This window comes from Polyergus mexicanus, unplaced genomic scaffold (genome assembly GCF_030449975.1).
Source record: "Polyergus mexicanus isolate NDT 795.1 unplaced genomic scaffold, iyPolMexi1.0 SCAF_9, whole genome shotgun sequence".
Taxonomy (NCBI): Eukaryota; Metazoa; Arthropoda; class Insecta; order Hymenoptera; family Formicidae; genus Polyergus; species Polyergus mexicanus.
The window spans coordinates 7,223,265-7,236,274 of record NW_027223329.1 but is presented as its reverse complement, the minus strand read 5'-3'; the positions used below and the strand labels follow the sequence as shown (position 1 = coordinate 7,236,274).

At 34.6% G+C, this 13,010-nt stretch overlaps 1 long non-coding RNA gene across 1 annotated transcript; it reads right to left on the bottom strand.

The window, feature by feature from the left end:
• Nucleotides 1-2,476: 2,476 nt before the first annotated feature.
• Nucleotides 2,477-4,068, bottom strand: LOC138936416 (uncharacterized). Its single transcript, XR_011447378.1, has 3 exons — nucleotides 3,308-4,068; nucleotides 2,643-2,688; nucleotides 2,477-2,493 (listed from the first exon to the last, which is right to left on the bottom strand). It is a non-coding gene; the product is annotated as an uncharacterized lncRNA (long non-coding RNA).
• Between the last annotated feature and the right edge of the window lie 8,942 nt (nucleotides 4,069-13,010).

Genomic DNA, 13,010 nt, shown 5'->3' with positions numbered 1-13,010 from the left:
AAAAACAGGCTGCAGTTTCATCTTGCGATCACCAGATGACACTGAATGTATTAAATCGTATCCGCGATTGCGTACCTACATGTGCTAAATGCAACTCGCGTACAAACATTGTAACACAAATTGCAAACAAGTCCCAAAAGTTATCCTAAAATATTGTTATCGAATTAAGATAGATATACATATATCTGCTGAGAAATATGTAATCTGAAATCAAGATATACTACATATTAATATTTTTCTATTTTTCTGTTATTATTTGCTTTTTTCATTTTTTTTTTTTTTTTTTATTAATATCATTGATATTAATAAAATTGTTCTTTATATTTCTAGAGAGAAAGCCGACAAATTTCTCACTGCAATCTTTTCACATTATTTTTATCAATAGTATTTTATACATTTCCTTTTTTATGATAAAGAGAAAGAACTTTATAAATGATTCTTAGAATATCGTCCTGATTAGATAGGCTATCCGTGTCTTTCGAATGACGCTTTTCGTATTCTTCTGAAAAGTAGTTTATCAGCTTTCTAAATCTCCATTAAATTCCGTACATGTTCCTTTCATTGTTCCAAACCGTCATGGACCACGGCGCTGAAATCTTTGCCGTCAAGCTCAACGTCCTGAAATCATTTAATTTCGTGACGAGGGAACTGCGACGAGAGAGATGTCACGACTCATCTTTTCCGAGAATTTGCTAAAGGAAGTATATGTAATTGCATCGACGTAACGAGAATATTCTCGTGGCACGAGCAAAGGCTGAATGTACAGAAAGTGATTAAATAATTATATCCTTGCTGCATTTGTAATTTATATTTATTTATATCACAACTGATTTTTTTTTAGATTAATCGGATTCATATGAGTTTTTCTCGCTTCTCTCATTTAATGCTCTTATTTCAAAATTCCATTTTAAAATAATAATAAATTATATTTAATATATTTGTTTATATCGTATATAAAATTTGGAAAGGAACGCGCTTTCGTGAATTTGCAAATCGAACAAGGCGAAAATCTGTCAAGTGTAAAAAATTATGTAAATCAAATGATATGATCAAGTCAAAGTTTAGTTCGCCGTTATTTGTATGCGTTACATTTTTTATTAAATATTTTTACTAAAATGATATTCATAATGCATGATAAATTATTTGTCCCTCTCGTAATTTGCAATAATAAAAAGTAATTGAATAATTAATAAAAGATATATTTATTTTTCTCAAGAGTTACATCATCCTTTTTTTATTGTAGCGAATGTTGCGCGTTTTCGTTGATCTCTGTTCTATACCATTATGAGAAATATCAGATTGTCTTGGATTTATGGCTCGCTAAAGTAGATCTCTCTCAATATCGAATTATTCTCAACATTTCCTGTCTATCGCCGAATGCAATTTCTCTGCGAATTTGCAATATTATTATTTTATTACACGAAGATAAAAAAAAAAAGTGGTATCTCTTCCGTTTCCGAGATTTATTCGCGTAGATTTTTAAAACCGGGTTTCATACGCGTTTTTATCGAGTCTCTCGACAACGAAGAGGATTTCCGGCGCGTAAAGCGCATCCCGTTTCACCTCGGCTTATACGTGACAAAAGCCGCCGCTTTTCGGTGCATCGGCGATGTTACATTTTTATCACGCCGTAAAAATCTTTTACAGTCACGTGGCATTATTCTTTCTCGTTCGTCGATAACTTTTTACAGCAAGAGAATATGTATTTCGCGGCTTAGTTATAGAAATATTTAAAATTGAAAAAGTAATTTCACACAATTGCATTCAATATTGATTATTACCAGGGTTGGGAAAGTTACTTTATAAAAGTAACTCGTTACCGTTATTTTTTCTAAAAAGTAACTCGTTACCGTTACTCGTTACCAATTTTAAAAAGTAACTCGTTACCGTTACAGTTACTAAAAAGTAACGAGTCGTTACAATTTCCGTTACTTTTTTACAATACAAACTAATAAATTATTTTGCATAAGAAAAACTTTTAAAAAATTGTAAGCAAGATTTCATTTAAGGTTTATTACAAACTAAATGATTAAATTTTATCGAAATTCTTTATTAATTTTTAATAAAATTTGTTGCTCCATAGTATCATCATTTAAATGCCCTCTTTGTGGTGTTAATACAGAGCCACCGATGCTAAACATTCTTTCTACAGATGCACTGCTTGGTAGAGCTGCATTATATTTAATAAAAAGTTTTTTAAGTTTTGGATAGTCGTTTAACATTTCTATATTACAATTATTTGATTTTAAAAACCGTTGCAATTCTTCTTGTTCAGATTCATTTTGCACCGTTTTTTGCTCAAAAATGAAAAAATCATCGCGATCGTCAGATTTTCCAGCTTTTGAAGAATTTTCAGTTGATCGGATTCCCAATAAATCCTCCAAGTAATTTTCAGCACGTTTTCTTTTTTCTCCGGTTAACCAGTTTAACTTAAATTTTGGATGTAAACATGCTGCTATTATTAATTCTTTTGTTTCAAATATTGTAAGAAATCTAAAATCAAATATAGTAAATTAAGCGACATTGTTTGTTTTATTGAAATTAATACTTTTGAATCAATAGTTTAAAATAAAATAATATTTTTCAATTAAATCCTTATGTAAAATTAAATAACATATGTATTAATCAAATTAATAAGTTACCTTTTATTTAAACCTTGCTGAATAGCTTCAACTAATGAATGGCAATCTATAAGGTCAGATTTATTGAGATTTTCTAATTTTCGTTGCAAGGTACTTAGAACTGGTAGTAAATGAGATTACAACATAATAAGAATGCTAATTGGTCGATTTGCTTACGGCTTTACGGTTAAGATAAAAATTTTATCACGCACAATAACAAGAATAATATCTTAAATAAATGAAAAAATTTGAAAAAAGTAACGATAAAAGTAACTGTTAAATTCGTTACTCGTTACCGAAAAATGTAACGAAGTTACTTTTTCCGTTGCAAATAAAATTTGTAACGCCATTACCGTTACAGTTACCGAAAAAAAGTAACTGTATCGGTAACGGCGTTACAAGTAACGCGTTACTTCCCAACCCTGGAAAATATACAATTCAATTTATCGTGGCAGAATTAAATTAATAATGAACATATATGTACGTAATAATAATATTTATATTGCAAATATAAATGTTGCAATTTTTTTTAAACATGTCCATGTTATAATTCTGTTTATCAAATAGGTAATGAAGTTTTCATTGTCGTAATTTTACGCATCTTTTTACAAATATTAATAAAATTCCACTTATAAAAATATTGCGCTACGTTACCTCCAGCGAAATTTTCAGGACAGCGCTCTTACCGATTCATATATGTTTCCCTTTAGAAAACGTTTGCTTTAATGGTTACTTGTAGACATGTTCCACGTTTCTCGCGCGAAGCTTCGGGTTCGTAAAGCGGAGAAAAGAACGCTCGAGGGAACGTCAAAGAGCGAGATGCGCGCGAATACAAATTTGCAAGGTTTTAATGAACGTCTCGTAAAGTAAGGTACACTTTTGTAGCTCGCAAAGTCAAACATAGACAAGTGTCCCCCCCCCCCCCCCAGGCGCTGCTTACTTATTGTTAATTCAACCGAGCCACCGAGCTCGGCACAGATCTTTGCTTAATGTCCATGTTTGACTTTGGATCCTTGTAGGCGTCGACGGTACGCGCGGCTCGTATAAGACTATATACAGTATACAGCAATACGGTATCCGATTGTGCGTGGTACAGACCGGCGAGCTGAAACTACGCAGCTCAGACTACTAACAGCGTGAAACAACAACGGAGGAACTCTGCGAAGCGTTAAGCGCACTCAGAACTTATGCAACGTCACTCGTAACACGACGGAGGATGCCTCTAATTCTTGTTATTATTTTTAATTCAATTAATGTGTGTGGCAGATTTAATTCACCATTTGATCTATTTTCTACATTTTCCAGTCGGATGATATACTATTAGCCGTTATAATTATTAATTACGCTAGTTTACAAGATTTTGTGCCAGAGCATTTGAATCTGTCGTGAAAAAATTTCTGTTAGTTCAGATTTTCGTGAAAAACGGGGTTGAAAGCCTCAAAAAAAAAAAAAACGTTTTTACCATTTTTGAAAATTCATAGCAGACGAACCCGATGTGCAAGAGACTTCAGATAGGAACTTAAATGAAAACTGGAACATTATACTTTAATATAAAGATATCATATCTTTCACCTGCAATCGGACTGTATGGGACAATCGTTCTACTTGATACAGTGTGATTATACTTAAAAACAAAACGCGCCTGAGGTTCGATTGTATCCGCGGTAAAAGATTCGATATTTTTATATTAAAGTATAATGTTCAAGCTTTTATTTGTGCCCTGTCTGAAGTCTCTTGCACATCGGGTTCGTCCGCTATGAATTTTCAAAAATAGTAAAAACGTTTTTTTGAGGCTTTCAATCCTGTTTTTCTCAAAAAACCCCCCGACCTGATAGGCCATTTTGTCTTGCAGATTTAGATTCAGCGTCCCCAAAATATGTTAAAAAATATTGTTTCCCATTTCTGGCACTAAAAAAATTTGAAATTTGTCGACTAGTGTCATAAATACATTATAATCACAAAGTTTAGAGTTGATGGTTGATAAAATTTCACTATTATACGCAAACGATTATTAATCTCTCATCTTCCTTCGTGGCTTAATTAATATGTAATGTGCGTCTAATAATTATTTATTATTAAGTAATTAATAATGTACGACATAAAACCATTAATGACATGCAGTTGCATCACAATTGATTGGCACGCTGCTGTTATTAATTATCAATTCATATTCAATGTACCATATCATATTCACATTCAATATACATATATGATTATTGTGTATTGGATGATTGCATAAGTTCGTGCCCGATTTTCATAGATGGCATTAAGTTACTGCATGGCGGAGTTCTATTGTTTTCGTGTGGTAATTGTTGCTTACACCGAATAGATGACGTTGTCTTATGTCAATTTAGCGTCGGACATTGTTCAGATAAGTCCATTTGTGCATAAGAGAAATCATTAAAAATGGAGAACGAAAGGTGCATTTGCGGCATGTAATGCTATATGAATTTCGGAAAGGCGTGAGTGTTGGGATTGCACAAAAAAATATTCAAAGCGTTTATTTGGATCGCGCTCCTGCTCTCCGAACAGTCAAAAAGTGGTTTGGCAGATTTCGAAATGGTGATTTCAACATGGGGAATCAACCCCGCTCTGGACGGCCTTCTGGCATTGATGATGACATTGTGCATGCCTTAGTGGAAAGAAAGCCAAGGATTACAACTGAGGATATTGCTGAGAGGCTGAACATCGATAATTCAACCGCTTTTCGTCATTTAAAAAAGCTTGGATACATTTCCAAGCTTGATACGTGGGTGCCGCATCTCCTGACTGAAAGGAATAAGCTGCAGGAAAACTGCAGGAGTTGCAATAGGAAATTCTGCAGCACCCGGCATATTCTCCAGATATTGCGCCTTCAGATTTTTATCTGTTCCGGTCTTTGCAGAATAAATGGCAAGAATCTCAATTCCGAGGAAGCTCTCGAAAACCACCTTACAAACTTTTTTCAAGAAAAACCAAGTTCTTTCTTCAAAAATGGAATCGACAAATTTATAGATCGTTGGAAAACCATTGTAGAAAAGAGTGGAGACTATATAATTGATTAATAAAAGTGTTATCTTTAAAATATAATCTATTGAAGTTTATATTTAAATCGGGCACGAACTTATGCAATCACCCAATATATACACGTTTTATTACGATTGTTATTAAACATTATTATAACAAATGTATTATTGATGTATATCATGTATTATCGATTCTTGCGGATTAATTATCGGATGGAAAAAAAAGAAAAAAAAAATAGATATTTCCGCGATCATCCTTCATTAAAATGCAAAAAACCCGGTGAAACATGTACATGTTGAGCCGGCATCCTGTTCGCGAACAAAAAATGAAATTGTCTTCGGGCCCGTCATTCACAGTTGCTGTATTCTCGTTCGACGCGAGAGGGGAAGGAAGAGAAAAAGAGAGAGAGAGAGAGAGAGTGTGTGTAGAATGACAGCGGGATATACACGACGATTTGAATTGCATCAGGGCATGACGTGAGAGTAAAACATACATTTGCCCGCATTATCGTACAAATACCGTTCTCTATATTCTGTGCATTTATATTGCTGATCTTCTTAATGCGCTCGCACGTTTCGCATGTTTCGCTTCCCATAAACTTTCCTCCCATCCCCTCATCAACATTCCCTATACGCGCGCGCGTTAAATCTTTATTATTTTTATAATATTTTGTTCATTTTTCTTTCATCGTAACTCGCTTCCGGCGTAAACCCGCAGAAAAAGAAAAAACACGGTTGTTATAGATCCCGGCGCTCTTTTTTTCCGAGGAAAAAATTGCGAGAAGCGAAAGGCGCTTTTAACGCCGCTGATCTATTAGTTGAATCCTAATTGAAATCGATGTCAGTGGAACAAAATTGTATTTTTTTTTTTAATCTCAGCTCCAAATAAGTTTTTTTTTATTCGCAACCTCGTGTGTTCGAGGATTTGAACAATTAGTACGATTGCAGTGAAATGCGTCGGGAAACTTGACATGGCTGTATTCGTTAAAAAAAAAAAAAAAGAGAGAGAAAGAGAGAGAGAGGAAAGAAAACGAATATCATATACGTACCATACATTTACCTTGAAATCGCGCGGATAACGCGATTAAAATTTCATCCGGTCGTTTCGGAAAACGCGCGGAAAATACTCACCGGTATTTCTTGCCGGTTCTATTCTGCGGCCGCAAAAATAAAGGGACGCTCGTTTTTTTCATTTTTTGCTTTATTTATGTGATTTTAGCGCACACAGATGGCGACCACGCGCCATCGGATACGTCGGCATTTACATCATATGCGAGAGAGAAACCACCTGTTATTTTCCGCGTCGCATTTTTCGTAAACGCCGGCAAAAGTACGAGGGATAAAAATAGCCGCCGGAAAACTAGTCTTCGGGAAACGTATTTCACGGACGTGAAAAAAAAAAAAAAAAAAACGTAGGCAAACGCGAAAACTCTCGCGGAGAGAAAAGCTTAGCTACTTCATTGGAATTATCCTCGGCAGCATCAGCGCGTATAATAACCCGTTACACTTGGCCGATGGAATACGCGAGGAAGAAGAAAGTCGCTCTCCAGAAATTTTACTCCCTCGAGTAAAGCTAAAGTTTCTTAACTTAAACTCATATAAATAGATCGCGTGACCGTGCAACGAAAGAAGAAAGATGTAATTTCTCATCTTAATCTTTGAAGTAGATTCCGCGGTGAGATCCGTAATTGATAATTGAATCTATCAATTTAACGATAAATGTGGGATTTATCTTTGGCGAAGATTTTCCCGTAGCGGAAAAAGGCTTGTGTTAATGTGTAAATATATACACTATACTTATCGCATCGCGGCTGCAATGGGAGAAAAAGATAGTAATTACTAAAAGCTGCTTTTCCGGAAATTACAATTAAAGGAAAAGAAAAAGAAGATGATTTTAAATTACGCAAATGGAATTATTTTTCTGCAAACGGTAGAACAATTTTCATGTTATTTTTAATAATTCCATAATTTTTAATGTCTACGAAACAAGTATCTTGATAATTTTTCGCATTTACTATTCACTATATTATATATCGATGTCAACTTTATATTTCACTTATTATTATTTACTCTTCTAATTATTTTCTTTTATTTCAATTGACTTTTCTCATAATCATATCTCGATGTATTTTTAAATAGACGCCACATCCTATCGTATATATATATTTCTTTCGTTTTCAAGGCTAGGAGCGAGTTTATTCACCCACAGAAAAGATTTCCGGATCTAATGCTATTACTCTTCAATCTATCATAAAATAGGATCGATATAGCGACAATCATATTTATTATTGGAAAAGGAATATTTTAATCTTAAATGGAAAATTCTTAAATCTAGAATAAAATGCTCTTGGTGCTATCCCGTTAATTTTCTCACAAAGATGAAGATGGAAATTTGTAGCGATCTAACATCAAGTTATTCTAAATGCAAGAATATATAAGCTTAGATTTGTATATGTTACTCTTGTCTCAAGATAGTAAGACGATCTTATTTAATTCGAGAGAGAAGAAAAGGAATTATTGATTTAATTTTAAAATTGTTTTATTTTTATACCGCATAAGGTTGCGATACGATTAAATATGTCGAGAATATTTTTTGTCTCGTTATGAGAAAAACTCTTTCTGAGAGTGTTGGCTGTCGTTTGACATCTGGGGACTTGGAATGGATCTATCGAAGAACAGATGCCGCGAATAAAATAAAGTAAATGCATTGCGCGATGATAAGGGGCAGCGATCAATTGCATGATCGTGTTCGAGTCGAATTGGATTATAAGGTCAGTTCGATGCGGCAGACCTTGGCTTCTCCGGTATAGATGAGAGAGAAAGAGCGGGTCGATGTCGAACGGCTCCAGACGTTCTGGCACCGACAAGGAGAATCTCCTTCTCTCTCGTTTTGGAACACATTTCGGAATGTAGAAGACGAATGATGCCTCTGCGTCGCAGCAGCGTGTCCGCGATGTCAAACGTAAATGAGATACGATTAAAGCATGACGGCGTATTTTATTCAACAAGGGCACTGGTCCCATGCCTCTTATTCAAAAAATCTTATTAATTATGAAATAAAATTATGACGACTCTCTCACGATATTATGATGTCTCAATTTGAAACTTTCAAAAAATTGGTTAAAAACACGGGGATTATTATTTAATGTTATTTCAGAAATCAATTATATTTGTATCCTCCGCGATAGAAGGAGTAGAAAGTTTATAAAACTTTGTGTTTGTATTCATGCTTCCCCTTTCTCTCTTTACATATATTTCTCTCATTTCCCTTTTTAGTATATTTAAGAAATAAAATGTTGTGGAATTTCTTTTTAGTGTGTGTGTGTGTGTGTGTGTGGTTTTTTTTTTTTTTTTTTTTTTTCAAGGAAGGTATATGTTATAATTTATGATGAATAAAAATAAAAAATTTTTTTTTTAATTATATTTTGAAATTATATTATCGCATTTAGGATAAATAGCTGGGATTTTTTTTTTTTTTTTTTTTTTTTATAAAACATGATATTTTTTTCTTTCTATAAAATATAATATTTATACTTCTGGAATATATTTGCTTGTAAAAGTTTATGGTATAATTTAAGGATGCGTGGATTTTAAATTATATACATTATAAAATTAATTCTATATATTTATTATACAGGAAACTTATATAATTGACATATATAAAAAAAATCCCATAGTATAAAGTTTATGTTTTATATATAAAAGTTTAACATAAGAACATAAAATATTTATTCCACGCATGTATATGTATAGTAAATTATCAAATAAATTAAATTTACTCCAGAAAACCGCACTTAATCCTTTCCTCATCCTTTGAAAAACTAAGAGTTACGCTGCAACCTTTCACCCTGTTCGCATAGCGAACATGTCTTTAATCCCGTGTTTCCCAAGCTTTCTTCCTTGACTACTGAAGTAATCCAATTTCCACGGCACGGAACGGGAGAGAAACCCATTAATCTGTTGGTTAGTAACTCGTTCTATTCGAGGGAAACAAGAATGTTTTTTCACGGATTAAAAGCAAAACAGTGAAAATTTGTTCCGATTATATTTCACCTCACAATAATTCTTTTTAAATAGAATTGTAAAAACTCGAGGGAAAAATGCTGCTTCTCTTCCAAAACTAATTCGCAATTATTCTATTTTTTTTTTTTCGTTTTTATTCTTTATATAATTCACTATAAGCTTCTATCGCTTCACGCTGAATAATTCCAATAATCATCAAATTTGTTTTCGTTTTTATAATTTGACAAATAATTTATTGATATAATTCCCATTTATCTTCATTTTTCTGCACGATTGAAAATACGTCCAATGCTCTTCGAGAACCATTTATGACTCACGGAAAAGCAGTGAAAAACCTCGGAAGAAGACTTTCCAGTTCCAGCAAAAGTTTAAAAAAATATACGTCAGCGCTCACCCAAGGAACCTTGTTGAACGGCTATAATTATAGATTCGTTTCAATAGCGCCTTACTCGCTTAAATAGCGTACGAGGGAAGACGAGGGGAGGCTGCGGATGTCGGACTATTGTGCCGAGATTGCAGTTACTTATATACGGCGTCGGTACCAACCCATTCTATTTAACGATCCTGCATTAAGCTTTAAGAGTCCGTTAACGAATCCAACTGTCGACCCCGAGCATTCTCGGAGCAACAATCGCAATTGGTCCAGAGTAATTTTTCCCGTCAAAAGAACGAGGGCAACGCCCTGAAAATTCTCTAATTAACTCACCTCGAGAGAATGTCTTCTCGCGTAAAATTACAAATTCGCGAGATAAGTCGCCCGGTTTTAGTCTTCGCGTAATTACACGGAGTTAATAACGAGAAAATTAGCGCGGAGGAGGAAAGGCGCGTTATCAAGCTTTTTGCCTTCCTAGATAAAGATTAATATCGAGAAGGGAGCGCATTCTCGCTAGAACCCACTAATGACGTTATTGTTTCTCGTCTTTTATGATGATCCAATATTGATCCAACATTGATGCGTCATGTAGATCTTATGTAATATTTTTTTTACGTGTAAAACAAATTTTATATATCAATTTTATTAAATAAAGAATTTTCAATTTTATGTAATGTAAAATTTAGAACCTATACAACACATATCATTACAATATAATAAATTATATTATAAATTTATATATATATATATTCGAGAGATATAAATTTTAGATTTTTTTTTTATACAAAGACGTGCGCGGAGGGAAGGAAAAAAATCCCAGCTATTTACTGGTGTATTTTTAAATGTGACAATACAAATCCAAAACATATTAAAAGAAGAAACATTTCCTACATTATTTTTTACAGTCGTAAATCATTAGGATTTAATTGAGCATCGAAGAATTTATTCCTAACAGAATTGAATTCTTTTTAACGAAACTTTGATTGCACAGTTTCTACAATACTTTTCGATTTCCGCGAATATTTTAGGATATAAATATACAACAAATATAATGTATTATATTTCGAATGTGCTTGTTGAAAAATGTAATTTTTAAAAAATTATGTACCAGAGAAATAAATTTCTTTTTTTGTGGGGAAAAAAAAAACTTATTGCCCGGAAAATATTTTTCAGCGTGAAAAACGACGTGCGTCGTTAAATCGCGCGATCGTGCATCGCGACCAAAGGGCGAGCTAAAAACGCATGCACTTGGCCGCGTCGTAGATCGTCGTGTCGGTCGGCGATCATTCCTGATAATTAAATGTCAAGTCATCCGGAGAGAACGGCGAGGGAAATGACACGGACGAGCCGCTCTCTTCCGCTTGCTCGAAACGGCGCTAAAAACACGAGAATCACCCGGACTATCAATATTTCGGGGATCGATAGCTCGATATCAAGAGCACCCGGTATAAGCATTAATCCTTTTATAATAATCCTTTTATAATTGCACTCTCGTGCGATATTATCTCATTATTTTCTTCTCCTCTCCGCGGTCGACGTCGATGTATTTTTATACGTCACCGAAAGATTCCGCGTACGTGTGTGCGTTTTGGAAGAAAAAAAAGAGAGAGAGAAAAAGAGATACTAGAAAATGAGAGATGATCTAGGATACCCTATGGAAGCATGAGCAGATATATTGAGTTGAGTAAAAAGTCATTGCGTATTTTTTGTATGTTTTTCAAAGTCTATTTATATAAAGAACAAAGATCAATCAATGATATATTTTCCGTTTTGTTCAATGACCTTTTGCCATCTTTCGGTGAGCTTCATAATTCCCCGTAGAAGGACCTGTCTTTATTGGCGAAAAACTGAACAAGGTGCTGATTTACCGCCTCATCTGAATTTAACGTTATTCCACGCAAAGAGTTTTGAAGAGAGCGAAACAAGTGAAAGTCTGACGGCGCAAGGTCAGGCGAATATGCTGGGTGGGGCAACACATCCCATCCAAGCTCCAATAATTTTTGACGGATCGCCAAAGATGTGTGTGGTCTCGCGTTGTCGTGATGGAACACAACTCCTTTACGATTGACGAGCTCCGGACGTTTCTGGATGACAGATTCGTTCAAACTGTCCAATTGCCGACAGTACACATCCGAATTGATTGTTCGGTTCCTTGGTAGGAGCTCAAAAAACACCACACCCTTCCAATCCCACCATACTGAGCGCATAATCTTCCTCTGATGAAGTTCTGCTTTTGAAGTCGTTTGAGGCGAATCATCACGTCGGGACCAAGACCGTTTGCGTTCCACATTGTTGTAAACAATCCACTTCTCATCACCAGTTATCATTCGTTTCAAAAAAGGATCGTTTTCTTCACGTTTCATGAGCATATCGCAGATGTTTATACGCGCCGTCAAATGAACTTCTTTGAGTTCATGAGGAATCCAAATATCGAGCTTGCTTACGTATCCCAGCTTCTTTAGTTGGACGTGAACATTTTTTTAACTGATCTTCAATGTTTCTGCAATCTTTCGTGTCGTGTAACGTGGGTATGACTTGATCAATGCCTTTATTTTGTCGTCATCAACCTCGGTGGGCCTTCCTGACCGAGGAGCATCTTTGAGATCAAAATCACCAGCGCGGAATTTCTTGAGTTTTGGCACTGACGTTCTTGTAGAGCATCGTCACCGTAAACTTTACGCAATTTTTCACAAGCTTGACGCGCGTTCTTCCCTTTACGGAAGTAAAACAGTAAAATATGGCGAAAATGCACAGTTTGGTCTTCCATCTTCAACTTGTTGTAAAATCTCCAAAACTCAACCAAATCGCTCAATTTTTTTTTTAGAATGAAGCTTAAACCAGCTGTTAAACGATATATGATAAACATATGTGTGAATGACTCTAGTACTGCCAAAACTGAACTAATGCCATCTGTTGCAAAAATACGCAATGACTTTTTACTCAACCCAATATACTGGCCTGGCAGGAGATATAAATCCTTACCGATGT